Genomic DNA, 16,608 nt, shown 5'->3' with positions numbered 1-16,608 from the left:
GCAGAGTACCGTTTGAAAGAGGTTAAAGAAAACCCCTGCAAGTGGATCACAGCAGACGGGCCACTTCACTCCCGGCGGGAATGGTGGTAGTCCCATTGTAGAGGACACAACCAGCGGCAGTGAGGACAAGGCGGAGGCTGATCCTATGGAAAGCTACCCAATCAAACCATTCCTGATTTCGGTGATGTTGGAAGCAGGTAGTCGACAGAAGTGTAGGGCCCTCATAGATTCCGGCTGCACCCGTTGTCTTATGAGCATGACTACAGCAAAGAGTTTAGAGGTGGGGTACGTAAACTAATTAGCTCTATCAGGTTTGAACAGATGGATGGGTCCCTATTGGGAGGCAAATTAGTGATGTCACTGAGCTACTTACCCTGGAGTTAGGACCTCATAAAGAAACGGATCTGTTTCATAGTAGTCCCCAAGATAACGGAAGACATTGTGCTTGGTCTAGCTTGGCTGGACAAATGGGCTCCCATGATCTGATGGGGAGGGGCAAATCCTCCGATTTGAGGATCGGAGTTGGCCCTGACCCACCTCCACATGAATACCACCCAGAGGGGTTGGGGAGCAACCAGTCAGTGGTTAAGCAGACTACAGAGCTGGTAGGGCTCCCAGAGATCTATAGTGACCTTAAGGAGGTCTGTAGTGAATGAGAGTGTGACAACCTACTCCTACTGACTGCACTATTGAGATCTTACCAGGAGCATTTCTATCCAAGCCCAAGATGTACTCTATGATCCCCCCAAGAACTAATGGAAATGAGGGCATACATAGAGAAGAATTTAAAATGGGGATTCATAGAGCTGGCCAGGTCAAGGGTAGCTGCTCCCATTCTATTCCTGGAGAAAAAGGATGGATGACTATGGCTTTGCATGGATTTTAGGGGAATCCTTTTTTCCTTTTTGACAATTTGGACTATTTTTAAACCTTTTTTTGTTTGCCTTGCATCGAGCGGCGTGAAGGGTCCTTACTCGACACCGCCGCCGGCCGCTCTAGCTGCAGGGGGCTTCCTCCAGAAGGACCCCCTGAGGGGTCGAAGCTCGATCTCCCCCTCTGCCTCCCCACCCTTTACACCGGGAGTGCCCAAATAGCTGCATTTTAATGGCATTCGCCGAGCAGCTTTACAGGCACCTTTTTTAGGTGGGCGATTCAAACGGCGCCATTTTCTTGCCGCTTTTACTGCCTGGAGCTAGCGGTTTCATGAACATTTTCCCGATGGAGCTCTTCTTCTCGTGACCAATCTAGCCAACTCCGGAGCCCTGAATCCTCCCTGTCAATGGAGATCCGCTTCTTTAAGCTAAGTTTGTCTTGGGGGCTCATTATTGCTAATGAGGCTCTTTCTCCCCGTACCGAGGGATTGCAATCCAAAATGGCGGACGCTTCTCATCATCCCCGCCCAGCTTCAACTTCCTCACAGGCCCGCCATCGGCATGCTAGCGACCCGGGGGAGGGCTCCTCAGCTAAACAGCCACGTAAAGGTAAAGTCCCAGCAAAGGGATCCTCCGCCACGGCCGCCCCCAAACAATCTAAAGAGGAGCTGAGACACCACAAGGCGTTGGAGAAGGCGGTTCTAAGGGCACAACAATGGCCCTCCGCCATTTTGCCTGTTCAGGCCGCCATTTTGTCACCATCAGATTCGGCCACGGCTCCCCAAATTTCTGAAGCCCATCCGGGACGTGAGCTCTTTCCGGATCGTCCTTCCTCCCGTGGGCCAACTTCATCTGAGGCAGAGCAGGTCTTTCAAACCATTCCAGACTCCTCTGATCCTCCCGGACCTAGTCATTCAGTGGCCTCCGTTCCAGGGCCTTCCGGCCTAGTGGCCAGTCCCGCTGCCACTCACACCCTCCCAGCGGGTACATCTCAGGCGGATCCTCAAGCTACGCTTGAGGCCATCATTGCCAGGGCCATACAACAGGGTTTGGCACAAGGCCTTCAACAAGGCCTCTTTCAACCGCCCCCTCCCCCCCCGGTGTCCCACGCTCAACCTCGCCAGGCTCAATCTGCTCTCTCCGCTGATCACCAGTATTCCCCGGAGCCTTCTAATCAGGGGTCTCTATCAGATGAAGAGGAGTCGAGGGAGCTATCTCTCTCGGACGATGAGGGACTGACTCTGGACCAACCCGCTTTTATTGGTCTCTTTAGACCTCAGCTTTTCCGCTCCTTATTGTACAAAGCCCTAGCAGTAACCAGACTGGGTTCTTCTTCTACTGCTGGTACCACACTCCCTGAGGGTGCGGATCCTGCCTCTTCTCTCTTTGCGGAACCAGCTGTTGAACCGGAACTTATTCCTGCCCCTAAATTGTTTACCGACGTCGTACAACGTCAATGGGCCCTACCTGGTTCGGTTCCAGTTCCAAGCGGCACCGATAAATGATTATATCAAACTGCTCCAGCCCTTTCAAACTTGTTGCAAGTACCACCGGTGGACGGCCCTATTGCAGCCTTGACTTCTCCTTCCAGACTCCCAAGCTCTCCGGAAGAATCACTGCGTCCTGAGGACAAACGGGCAGAAAAGACCCTTGTCAAGGCACATCAATCTGCTGCATGGGCTGTCAAAACGGCCACCGCAGCCTCCTTTTTCAACCGGGCTTCCCTGTTATGGTTGAAGCAACTACAGGATCGGCTACCTCCTTCAGACATCCGCACTCACCAAGACCTGAACAAGATAGTCGCTGCCCTGGAGTACTCGGCGGATGCCACATTGAATTCCGCTCGGTTTGCGGCCAAATCCATCGGCTCCACTGTTACATCCCGCAGACTCCTGTGGCTCCGCCACTGGCAGGCTGATGCCAAAAGCAAATGGCAACTTGCATCGTCTCCCTATTCGACTGACTCCCTGTTCAGTCCACCGTTGGAACCCCTTCTTGTAGAAACCAGAGATCAGCGCAAGATTCTCCCCTCGTCACTCCAACTCTCGTTTTTCCCCTTACAGCAGAATTCAGTCCTTTTATCATATGTGGTGGATATGTCCAGAAGCGAGAAATTATTGGATTAGAATTAAAACTTGGTTAGAAGAAATGCTTCAACAACATATTGATTAAAAACCTGAACTGTTCCTATTGGGTATACTACCAGAGAAAATTAGTAAAGAAAATATATATTTGATTATACATGTAATAAAGAGCCTTGATAGTACAGTGGTTTAGTGCACCCTGTCATTAACACAGCTGCCTGCAATTTCTGCTGGTTCGAATCTCTCCAAGGCTCAAGGTTGACTCAGCCTTCCATTCTTTCTAAGGTAAGTGAAATGAGGACCCAGTTTGTGGGGGCAATAAGCTGACTTTGTATAAAATATACAAAAGAATGAAGGCTATTGCTTAACGCATTGTAAGCCGCCCTGAGTCTCCGGAGAAGGGCGGCATATAAATCAAATTAAAAAAAAAAACTGCAGCAAGGATAATATTTGCGCAAAGATGGAAAGCAGAAAAAAATCCCTTCAGAAGGGGAAGTAATTAAGAAAATATTAGATTGTGCAGAAATGAATAGATTGACTTTGATAATTAAAGAAAAAGAGGAGTTGGAATATTTTAAGATATGGAGAAAATTTTTATTATTGGTTAGAGAAGAGATAGTAAGTAAGTAAGCTTTATTGCGGTCAGAGACCAAATTAAAATAGACAAAGAAAGGGAGCATATTTTACAAATATGGATAGATCATGGGACAGTACACCATCTACTGCCTCAAATACAATCTGTACTGTCAATACTAGTGATCCTCTGCCATCAGGCTTACCCGTCTCTTTTCCCGTTTTTTTCCAGCCACGACTGCAGCAAAATTTTTTGCCACCTTTAGAGTTATATTGGGGTCTGCGTCCTGGAGTAGGAAATAAAGGCTGAACATATCAGGTGAACCAGGGAATCTCTGGGAAATAGGAGAAATGACTCTTGATCTTATATCCCGGTAGTGGGGACATACAAATGTAATATGGAACAGGGATTCCGGGGATGTCACATGTACAATGGATGGATTTTACACCCCCCCCCAAAAGCCTGCTGTCGAGGACATTCGAGGGGATCACATTAAATCGTGCCTTCATAAATGCGAGCCTGTGTTTGATAGAGTGTAACGTGGAGAGGTAAGGCGGAGGGTGAGACAAGGGAACAATACCAAGGGAAAACGGTGAGCATGTTCCCGATCCGTGTGCCAGATTTAGTTGTCTATCAATGTGCAGCCGTTGAAAGATCAACGATTTGGCAGCATCAGGGCCTAGAATAAAAGCTTCAATGGAGGAAATTCTGATCTTCAAAAGTTTTGTATGGATATTACGGGCATTTAATACCGGAATTGATGCACAATAGTGGAACAGTTTCAGTAAATTCGGAGCTGGCTCTTTCTTGAAAAAGTACGTCCACTTATCAAGGGATGAATCACCCTGCAGATGAACATAAACTTCTTCTAAGGCAGAAATTTCATCGAAGAGAGTGTTGCGTGGAAGTTCTTCTCGCCATGGTGATAATAATCAGATGTTTGTCATTTCTTCTAAAGTTGGAGGATTATTGCGATCAATTAGATTGAAACAACTTAGCGTCTCATATACTGAATTGGTGAAATTATACCACTTTCTAGGTACGCAATGGCTCTTTGATACACGTTGATGGCTTCTTTCTTGAACTTTTGCACGGCATTCTCAGACAAATGTTTTTTACTTAAGGCAAATAAAACTTTCATTCCAAAAAACTGCTCATCATATTTTTTTTTGCAAAGAATCACGCAGCTTACACATGATAATGTGAAAATCACATGCAAGAATTTTCTTGCTTTCCAGCTTTAGTAGGGTGTCTTGCATTATTGACATGAAGAAGTGCGTGAAATATAAATACAATTCTGAAATTGTTGGTTCATCGTCCTTTGCGAGTTCATTTTCCTGATCCGAAATAAGGTTCCAGATAACCTTATTGCACTCATCAGATCCAAGAGAAATAAATACGATTTTAGAGGTATCCAGTTTAAAAGTCTTTCGATCGCTTTAAACAAACTTAACCAACGTGTTGGAACATGGCGCAAAACTTCATGGAATTCTGACTCGCAAAACTCAAAAAATGATTTCAACTCAATTCAAAAATTCGGCAAAAACCTTCAGCACTACATGTTCGATATCAAAAGATAACTGCATTTTTTGCGCTGTTGTGTAAAATGTGATTATTGCAATGGGGAAGCTACAATACTGTCATTTTCCAGCAATAATTTTTGGTCAACAGATTTGTTCACTCCATAATTGACCGATGCATTATCTGCTGAGTAAGCTGAAACATTATTTATTTCCAATTCGTTATCACTAAGATCTTGACACAGCTGATTTTTTATTGATGTAGAATCTTCGAAAGAATCCTCATAAAAATCTAAAATTTTCACACACAGTCCTCCTTCACAAGTAAAATATTGTGCAACAACGGGATACATTTTGCGATTTCCCTTGTTTGATGCGTCAGTGGAGAGAGAAAGTGGAATTCCAGTTTTAAGATCATTGAGAACCAACTCAATAGAAAAAGGATACAAAACCTCTTTGACAATAGCTGATGATTTGGTTCTTCCACAAGACATCTTTTTTACAATTTCTGAATCAAAAATTTGCTTCATTAACTTAATACTGCAATCTTGAGCCAGGAAAGAAATATGGTGTTTGATCCCATGGTAAGTTTCAGCCATTTCAGCTACAGTCACTTTCTCACTGAAAGAGGAGTCTTTAACAATGAAAAACAAATGGATTCGCTTGTTGCTGGAAGCTATTTTCTCCTTATCTAAATGATTTTTTTTGCTTGCATGCTGTGTGACAGCTTTTATACCATTATATTCAATTGTGAATGATTTCTGACACAATTTACAGTAGGCCGTCGTATTTGTTCTGTCCGTTTCGTTGTTGGTAATCCATGCAAAAGTAGCTTCCCAGTCTTTGGTGTATTTGCACACTTCTCAGCTTGTTGTTCGTTCAGAACCGCGATATCCAATAACCACCAGTAACGCACAGAGAATCAGGGTTTACTTTGGCAAATGTCAGCTCGCAGTCAAAAGTAAAGTACAAGTCGGTGTTTTGGTTCAAAGTCAGCGCTGGGTGTAACCACACCACAGCACTATTTAACAAAAACTCAGCCCGTTAAACATACATCCGGTGATTATCAATCAAGCACCCCCTCCCCCTTAACAGTAACAGCTGCGAGCGCCAGAGCAGCGGGGACAGCAGAATCGGAGATCCCGACGACGACATCATCTGTTGCCATGAACGCTGCTCTCCAGGAACTGCTTGTGTGTTCGTTGCGGCTGCCACCTCAGCTCCTCATCTCCCATACCCCCTCATTGATGGCGAGCTCTGGTAGGACTCGACAGGCGCCCCCCCCCTACCAGGAGCTCACCTATAATAGAAAGCATACAGATGTTAGTCATTGTTATGATCCTGCCTTAGGTTTGTCTGGGTATTTCCGATGGAACCATTGTATCAATCGGGCAGCGTGAACATCGGATGCTGCCACCCACGAGGCCTGTGTTACAGGGTATCCTTTCCACCGTACAAGATATTGTAACATTCCCCTACGAACCCTAGAGTCCAATATCTGGTCTATTTCATATTGGTCGGTATGCACGGGACCCGGTGGAGTAGTCGAGGTACCTGGCCTTTCTATCGTCATTGGTTTCAGCAAACTGCTATGGAACACGGGATGTATCCTACTGAATAGAGGGGGAAGTTTAAGAGCTACGGTAACGGGATTGATGACTTGTGTTATGGAAAATGGTCCTATATATTTAGGCCCTAATTTTCTACTGGGTAGTCGGAGTTTAAGGTATTTCATAGATAAGTACACTTTGTCTCCTATCCGGAATGGTTTTGGATCAGCCCTTTTCTTGTCTGCATATTTTTTGTACTCGTCTGCTGCCTTTTGTAATGCTGTTTTTACACTTGGCCATACATGGCTAATTTTATCGGCCCAACCACGTGGTGTGTTACCATCTGTCATAGGGGGATCTAGTTCTGGAATGGCTGAAAACTCCCGGCCGTATATTACTTGGAATGGGGAGAGCCCAGTAATGCGGTGTGGTATGTTGTTATATGCCACTTCGGCGAAAGGCAGGAGACTTGACCAATTCGTCTGCTGGTATGAAATATAGCACCTGATATATCTTTCGACCTTGGCATTGGCTCGTTCAGCCGCCCCGTTAGTGCTCGGGTGGAATGCTGAACTTAACCCTTGAGAGGACCCAATTAAATGGACAAATAGTTTCCAAAACTTGGAGGTAAATTGAACACCTCGGTCGGATATAATCCTCTTAGGTGCTCCATGGAGACGATAGATATGTTGCAAAAAAAGTTCGGTTAATTGTCGAGCGGATGGTATGCCTTTACATGGCACAAAGTGGGCCTGTTTCGAAAACAGATCTACCACCATCCAAATCACAGTGTGTCCATGGCTAGGGGGGAGATCGACTATGAAATCCATAGCGATCTCTTCCCAAGGCCTACTAGGGTTCGCGACTGTCTGTAACAATCCTAACGGTCGTCCAGACCAAGGTTTGGCGGTTGCACAGGTTGTGCAACTCTTTACGTATGTTTCTATGTCCTTACGCATTCGTGGCCACCAGAATTGCCTCCTTACAAGATGTAGGGTTTTTAAATACCCAAAATGGCCTGCTGATTTGGCATCATGGCACCTGCATAACACCACGTTCCGTAAACGTTCTGGAACATATATTCTACTCTTCCTCCACGCTATTCCATCATTATAACTAACCATAGAGGGGTTTTGGACTACCCATTGATCCTGTTGTAAAGCCGTTTTGAACTCAATACATAAGTGACCATCTACTTCCGTAAGTCTTAATAGGGTTTGGGAAGGTGCAATAAGAGGTTCTATCACTTCCTCTCGCTTGCTATTATACTGTGGCATCCGGGACAGCGCATCAGCCAGGAAATTTTTCCCAGCAGGAACATACCGCAACCGGAAAGAGAAACACTGGAAATATTGTGCCCACCTTATCTGTTTGGGAGATAGTCGCCTGGGCGTTTGTAAGGCTTCTAAGTTTTTGTGGTCCGTCCATACCTCAAAAGGATGAGAGATCTCCCTCCAAGAGATATTGTCATGTCATCAACGCCCAACGGACCGCAAATGCCTCTTTCTCCCAGATCGTCCATGCCCGTTCTGTCGTGGTTAATTTTTTAGACGTGTAGGCACACGGTTGTAACTCACCCTGCTGTGTTTTTTGTAGGAGTACTGCTCCTACAGCCACGTCGCTAGCATCTACCTGGACTACGAATGCCTGCGTTGGGTCTGGATGCTTGAGTACTGGTTCTTGAGCAAAGAGTGTTTTTAACTGCTGGAAAGCCGTTTGACATGCTGACGACCACGTCAACGCTTGTCCCGGCTTTGGTTTAGTCGTGGCTGGTTTGGTCCGCAATAAATCCATTAGTGGTAGTGCTATTTCAGCAAAGTTGGGAATAAATTGCCGATAGAAGTTGGCAAAGCCTAGAAAGCTCTGTAACTGCTTTCTAGTTCTGGGGGCCTGCCATTCAAGCACTGCCTGGACTTTTCTGGGATCCATCTCTACCCCGTTCTCTGATATTCTATAGCCTAGATAGTCTATCCTCTTTTTATGAAACTCACATTTGGATAGTTTCACGTACAACTTAGCAGCTAATAATTTGTCTAAGACTTGTCGGACCAGAGATATGTGTTCCTCTTCGGTTTGCGTGTATATCAAGATGTCGTCTAAATATACAAGGACACCCCTGTACAGATGTTCATGCAGTACCTCATTGATAAACTGCATGAACACCGCAGGGGCGCCTTGTACTCCAAACGGCATGACCTGGAACTGATAGCTCCCTAAGGGACAATTGAATGTTGTTTTCCACTCATCCCCTGGTTTGATCCGTATCCTATAATACGCTTCGCGTAGGTCGAGTTTCATAAAGATACGACCGGTGGCTAGGGCAGCTAACAGGTCCTTCATTAAGGGAAGTGGATAGAGGGGCTCCACAAACACTGCATTGAGGCCCCTGAAGTCAACGCATAAGTGTAAACCCCCGTCTTTCTTCCCACGAAAAAGGACAGGGGCAGCCATCCTTGATTGACTAGATGTGATAAAACCTCGGGCCAAGTTCTTGTCTATATATTTTCTTAATTCTTTTAGTTCGGGTTGTGTCATTGAATACATCTGGGGCTTTGGTAATTTAGCCCCAGGAATTAACTCAATACTGCAATCCGTAGGCCGGTGAGGGGGCAGGGTCTCACATTCCTCCTCACTAAAGACCCTGGCGAGATCCCTATACACATTAGGATACGTCGTGTCTGAAGGTGGAATCCCTGCTTCTGTTCCCCCTGCTGGCTCCTTTTCCTCATTGGAAGGAGGAGGCCCTAACAATAATCGGAGTTTGCGAAAAACCCCTTCCCACCATATCGTAGGAGCCCATTTGTCCAGCCATGCCAACCCTAAAATCACTGGTTCTAACATTTTCTCCACTATAATAAAACGAATAGTTTCGGTGTGCTCCCCAATATCGAGATGCACCCTTTCTGTTATATGAGTCACTGGTGCCCCTCCCAGCAATGAACCATCCATTTGTTCAAAGGTAATAGGGGTTCTCAACCGCACAACCCGCAGCCCAAGTTCGTCAACTATTGCCCTACGAATTAAGCAACGAGTACACCCTGAATCAATCAATGCTTCATATCGGCATCCAGTGGTTGCCCGTGGGTTACGAAGTATGACTGGTACCACAAAAGGTCGGATGGGGTTGCTCACCATCGGGTCGTGTGGTCCTCATCGTCATCATCACTATCCCCAGCCACAATCGGGAATTTTTCCGCCATCACTTTCTTAGCATCTGTAGCTGGGGGATCCCTCTCCGTACAGGATGTTCGAGTCATTTGCGACCGTTCGGATGTTGGTCGACCTCTGCATCTCAACACAGCTCTGGGGGGGGGGTTCTGGTCCGAGCCGCGGGGCATAGGATTAGGACAGTTGGCTGCTCGATGACCAAGTCGATTACATCTATAGCAACGAAACACAGGCCGCTGGATCTTTTCTCCCAAGCCGGGGCCAGCATTTGGTCTAGTCTCCGTGGTCTCCTTGGGTGTTTGTATACGTTCTGCTGGTCGTTTTACTTGACTTGCAACCCCTTCACCCCGTATACGGAATTCTCAAAGACCAAAGTCCAATTCGATGGCTGCCTTGTACCACACGCTCAACTTGGGGGGCAAGCCCCTATACACGCAGGCTTGCCGTAAATCGCGGTCTAGTCCTTTATGGAATTGGTGCACCAAAAGACGTTCCGGCCACCCCACCAACCGAGCCGCACTCTTTCGGAACTCCTGTACATATTCCTTGGCTGGTACGCCTCGTTGCTTAAGCGCAAACAAATCCCCCTCTGCAACCTGGGTGCTTGTGTCGTCTTCAAATCTGGCACGAAGAGCCTCCAGAAACCGTCCCATGTCCACCAGTTCTCTTGCATGTTTAGCATGGAGGCCTGCCACCCACTCAGCTGCTTTTCCCGTCAGGACCCCGTAACAGCAACCACCATAGCCCACTGGGATGGATACCACTGCCCATATTGGTCCATATGGCTTATCACCTGGCTTAAGAAAAGAGCCACTCGTTCAGGGCTTCCATCAAAGGAGGTCTGCAGGGCAGGTGGACCCTAAACGGCCTGAGGGACCCACAACCCTGGTGGGGCCCCCGGAGGCCAAGGCATGGGGCCAGGGGTCCTTGCTGCGGCGGTTGCTCTCCTGTCCTGCCTCGATCGGTCCCTCACCGCCCCGCGACCCCAAACAGGTAAGCCCCCTGCCAGTTGCGTTGGTTGGGGCTCAGGACCGGCTCCAAGATCTCCCGACAATGCTCCTTGGTCTAGTTCTGGAGGGGGTTGTTCCATGGAGCGTACAGAGGTCCGCTCCATCCTCAATTTAGGACTTGTGAGCCGGAATTGGGTCTCCGAAGTGGTCACCCCTGTATCCTGCCAAGAAGGAACTGGAGGTTCCAACCCTGCAACCCAGGGCTGCCAGGATGGGGCATCACGGAATCCAGATTCCCCGAAACGCTCGCGCAGCGTACTGGGACCGGATGAGGCAGGATACCCCCAATCTCCTTCATCCTCATCAGTCCATCGTCTTTCCCTCCAGCCCTGGAAAGACGCTCCCAATCGAGGGGGCATTGGCATCCGTGGCCCGAGGAGAGCAGAGCTGTGCCACCAGTCCCCCGTCCGACCCTGTTGTCCTGGAAGACTCCTCCTCCGTTCGGGGAGGGGCGCTCTTAGGTTGCTTAACTTTTGGTTTCACTGCCAATTGTTCCACACTCTCCTTCGCCTCCTCTATCAGCGATTCCTCCCCCTCCACATCTCCACCGCATTCCTGCTCTTCCAAAGCCGTCCCTTCTGCCATATCCCCCTTTGCTGCAAAGCAACAGGGAATCCTCACTTACTGCGAAAAGGAACCAAGCGCTGACTTTCTCTCGGCTTGTCGTTCGTTCAAAACCGCGATATCCAATAACCACCAGTAACGCACAGAGAATCAGGGTTTACTTTGGCAAATGTCAACTCGCAATCAAAAGTAAAGTACAAGTCGGTGTTTTGGTTCAAAGTCAGCACTGGGTGTAACCACATCACAGCGCTATTTAACAAAAACTCAGCCCCTTAAACATACATCTGGTGATTATCAATCAAGCACCCCTCCCCCTTAACAGTAACAACTGCGAGTGCCAGAGCAGCGGGGACAGCAGAATCGGAGATCCCGACGACGTCATCATCCGTCGCCATGAACGCCGCTCTCCAGGAACTGCTTGTGTGTTCGTTGCGGCTGCCACCTCCGCTCCTCATCTCCCATACCCCCTCATCGATGGCGAGCTCCGGTAGGACTCGACAACACTCCTCTCTTTCATTTTAAAGAATTCAAAATCTTGCCACTGTCACTCTCTCTCGACGCCATTTTAGGTCAGTCGACACAAGCTACAATACATTTTAAAAATGTGAACTGTACATAATTTTATAATATATTTTTATTTTAATCTCATCATTAATTTTTTTGGAGAATCGAGTTCAATAGATATTCGATCTTTGTCTCGTTCTAACTTATGAAAAAAAAGACAAAACGCGATTCTCCTATCTTTATTCTCTTAGGCTGTACAGCTTTAGATGACGTACCATTTCATCATAAAGCTTTTGAATAAAAAATATGTCCACTATTTTGTGAAAAAAAATAGTGAACATAATGTGAAAAAAGTGGACTGTCCGCTCAAATAGGGAACACCTGGCAACCCTAGATTACACGAATTAACAGTAGGAAAATAAGAAAGAGGAAAAGGGGATGGAGAGTAATTGGAAATACAGGGCAAAATAGAAGAGCTCAGGATTTTAAAATGGAGGGAAAAAAGGGGGTGGGGAAAAGAAGAAAATAAAAAAATGGGAGAAAGAAATGATTGATGGAAAGGGAAAAGAGAAATATGCTGTATACATTTAGAACTAAAAATGAATTGAAGTAAGATTTATAGATATAAATGAATTTTAGAAAACTCAATAGTTGAGATCGTAATACTTGGAATGTTTTTAATTGTTATAATGAACTAACTAAAACATTTGAAATTATGTACAAAGCACTGGATAATTATTTTGAATTATAATTGAATTGAAACAAGATTTATAAATACAAGTAAGTTCAATATATGAGATTGTAATATTTGGAATATTTTTAATTGTAAGTATGGAAACTGTAATATTTGGAATATGAAAAAGAAATCGAAAATTAGATTTACATTAAAAAAATAGTGAGATTGAGAAATAGAATTATAAATGAATTGAAGTAAGATTTATGATAAGGTATTGTATAATTTCGTTTATAGTTTAATAAGATGAATGGTTGTAATATTATATATTTAAGTGACTTTTAGTAAGATATTGGATTGTAATATTTGGATAAGTTGACAAAGAAAAATATTTGTGATTGAAATAAGGGAATTTAGGAAAATACTGGAAATTATATCATTACAAGGATTCTGCTTTTAAATTATTTTAAATTTTGTATTGTATGTATTTTAATTTTGGCTGTGCACTGCCCTGAGTCCTTCGGGAGAAGGGTGGTATACAAATTTAAATAATAAATAAATAAATAAATAATGGGGAAATATTTGAATTGGATTATTTAGATTTAAGGTTAATTATTAGAAAAATGATTGATTTCAAATTTAAGGGTTTTAATTTGGAGAAAGTAAGGGAAAAAATTAAATTTTATTAAGATTAGAGATTAGGTCGAATGGTAATATTGGTTATTAGAAGAAATAAGAAAAATAAAATAAAAACTAGAGATAAAGATTATTATGGCAAATAGTGAAATATATAAATTGTGTTGGACATAGCTAAAATTTATATAAATTGGTGACTTGGCCAATACTCTGTTCAGAAAAAATGGATTGTTTGTTTGTTTGTGTAAAAAAATAAAAAAAAAACTTTTACAAACAAAAAAAGAGTACTGGGCCTAAAACAGCCCTGGGTACCCCATGCATACCTCCTTCTATGTAGATGCAATTCCATTGAGGACTACAGGTAGAGTGTGGTTGGTCAGCCAGTTATGAATCCATCTGGTGGTGATGCTGTCTAACCCACATTTTTTTTATTTTATCAAGTAGTAGGTTATGGTCTACTTTGTCAAATCCCTTACTGAAGTCCAAGTAAATTATATTGACAGCATTTCTGTGGTCCACTAGTTTTGTCATTTTGTGTCAGATCCCTAAAAGTGATACTGCCATTCAAGTGGAGGAAGGGGGGACTTGGATTTGATTTACTAGCATGGCCTGTGCCATCAGATATTTTACAACCTATATCCTGGCGCCAAGGAAGCCTGAGATTCCCTTTACCTGCAGGAATTTTTATGATAGCCATGTGGGTTGTCTCACTTTAAAGGGTAGTGGTGGGAATGCATGTTTGTTCAGGTTCTCAAAGGAAATAGTAAAGAAAACATCTTCATGCTTGTGTATTGGCTGAAATCTGCATTCTGACTTAAAGGTAGGGGTCTCTACCACTTTAATCCTACTGCTTTGCCTAAGGGCATTCAGATTGTGCTTTAGCTGGATGGTTTTCACTTCTGCTTAATAAAAGAATCCTTTTGAACAACTATGTTTCAAGAATTCGTACTTTCTTAAGTTGGAAGGAGAGGCGATCCTTACATTTTGTCAAAGAATGCAATAAGATTAGTCTGACATGATCTGTTTTTGACAAACCCATGTTGGCTTTGGGTTATTACTTTGTTTGCTTCTAGGTGTTCTCTGGTTCATTGCTTGATTATCTTTATAGAATGACTTATGAGACAGATAAAACTTTATTACATCCAGTGATCAAAACACAAGGAAGCAATTGAATGTTACTCATTATTTATACCAACATTTACAATAAAACATACAATGAACAGGAGTCTTTAATAGTTGGCATAAGCATACCCATATATTACCTGGCTATCAGTTAGCATACAGGTGAGATACCAAAACTAACAACTTGAACTACTAATTGTTGAGTCCTGATCATCTAGAGATTATCTAAGGTAAAATTCATTAGGGTTCAGGAATATTTCTAACTAGAAGGAATACTATGTTGCAAAGTTTATCCTTACAAAGATGTAATAAAGTAAGAAGCACAGTATTTCAATGCATCCAAGTGACAAGGACAAATTCTATCACTGTAAGGAATATTCTTGAATTTACCTTCTTATACTGCTGAAGGAGAAATAATAAATCAAGTAAATATAAATGTTTCACAGTATTTGGGGAGAGATACTAAATTGCTGCTCACCATAATATTTGTAGGCTATATATTACTTGTATAATAACTCTATTTGTTAATATACAGGTATTATTTATATACCCTGTTTTCCCAAAAATAAGACCTCCCTGGATAATAAGACCAATCAGGCTTTTGAGCACATGCGCTAAAATAAGCCCTCCCCAAAAATAAGCCCTCCCCCAAAATATTTAAATGCATGTGCAGCCGGTCCCCGCCATTTCCTCTGGTTAGGGTTAGGGAGACAGAGCTGGAAATCAGGTAAGATGGCAAGAGGAGCCCCGTCTTACTCCACGCAACCCAAAATAATACAACCTCCTTGAAAATAAGGCCAAGTGCTTATTTCGGGGTTCAAAAAATATAAGACAGGGTCTTATTTTTGGGGAAACATGGTATCAAAGAAGCATGATTGCATAAAGAGCTCTTTGATAAATCAAGGGACAAAAAGCAGGGGAAAATGGACACACAGCTAAAAAAAGCAAATAGCAAGCAATAGCACTTAGACTTATATACCACTTCACAGTGCTTTACAGCCCTCTCTAAGCAGTTTACAGCGTCAGCATATTGCCCCCAACAATCTGGGTCCTCATTTTACCAACCTTGGAAGGATGGAAGGCTGAGTCAACCTTGAGCCAGTGAGATTTGAACTGCCGAACTACTGGCAGTTGGCAGTTAGCAGGAGTAGCCTGCAGTGCTGCATTCTAACCAATGCACCACCAAGGCAATAGCCCAAATCTGCAAAGAGGGAGTCAGGGAAGCTAATGTCCAGAATGAGTTAAGACTGGTACTAATGCCAAGAATAACAAGAAAAGTTTTTTTCAATATGTAAGGGACAAGAAGAAAGTCAGGGAAATGATAGGTTAATGAGAGAAGATGGCAAGAAAGTGACAGGCAGCAGGAGAAAATAGAACTGTTTAATCCCTTCTTTGCATCTGTTTTTTACACAAAAGGAAGAAGTAGCCAATCTATCAAAAGCAGAACCAAAGGAGATAGAACAGATACACAAGTAAGCAAGGACATAGTAAGAGAATACCTATTCACACTGGATAAGTAGTACAAATTACCTGGACCAGGTGATTTGTAGGTGTATTCCACAGTTCCAGGGCTATTCCAGGGTTCTGTAATCTTTCAAACTTCTGTAGCACAAGGAAACTACCAGAGGACTGGAAAAGAGCTGATGTGCTATCAATCTACAAAAAGGGGCAAAAATGGATCCAAGGAATTAAAGGCCAATCAGCTTGACATTAACACTTGGGAAAATCCTGGAAAAGATAGTACCTAGAAATGAACAAGGTCATTACAAGAAGTCAGCATAGGCTTTTTGAAACAGATCATGCAAGACAAAACTTACATCCTTCTTTGATAAAGTGACTAAATTAGACGACCAGTGAAATGCTCTGGACATAGTATACTTGGACTTCAGTAAGGCATTTGACAAAATTGTCACTGCGTTCTTTTATTTACCAGCTGAGCTCTCATTTCTGGACTATCAGACTTTCCGTAGCTTGCCAAGAATCCTTATCAGTAAGATAAACTGCGCATGTCTCTCCATCCACATTCCTTCTCACACACACACGTTTTCCTTCTTCTCACTTTTTTCTTTCTTCTCTTGCCAAGAAGTCCGATTGCTGAGAAACAGCCAGCACGAACTTTATCAAAATGTAACTAATTAGATCAGTTAGATGTTTTATTTTCTTTATAACAAATAAAAGAGTTATTAGAAGATATATCTTCGGGTTTTGTTTTCTTAAAGTATGCTTGCAAGGAAAAGTCTCGATCCACTCCTCTTAATCAAGGTGCGATTATCCCAAAGGCAGAATGGGATTAATCAGCGCCCTGACAAAAATAGGCCACAGCCTACTTCT

At 43.8% G+C, this 16,608-nt stretch overlaps 1 pseudogene across 1 annotated transcript; it reads left to right on the top strand.

Moving 5' to 3' along the window:
• The first annotated feature begins 1,279 nt into the window (after positions 1-1,279).
• LOC132710243 (uncharacterized) lies at positions 1,280-3,084 on the top strand (annotated as a pseudogene). Its single transcript, XR_015734244.1, has one exon. The product of XR_015734244.1 is annotated as an uncharacterized LOC132710243 (transcript).
• Positions 3,085-16,608: the final 13,524 nt, after the last annotated feature.

The sequence above is a fragment of the Pantherophis guttatus genome, chromosome 4, assembly GCF_059756535.1.
Source record: "Pantherophis guttatus breed Tessera chromosome 4, ASM5975653v1, whole genome shotgun sequence".
Lineage (NCBI taxonomy): Eukaryota > Metazoa > Chordata > Lepidosauria > Squamata > Colubridae > Pantherophis > Pantherophis guttatus.
This window is presented reverse-complemented; position numbering and strand designations above follow the sequence as displayed.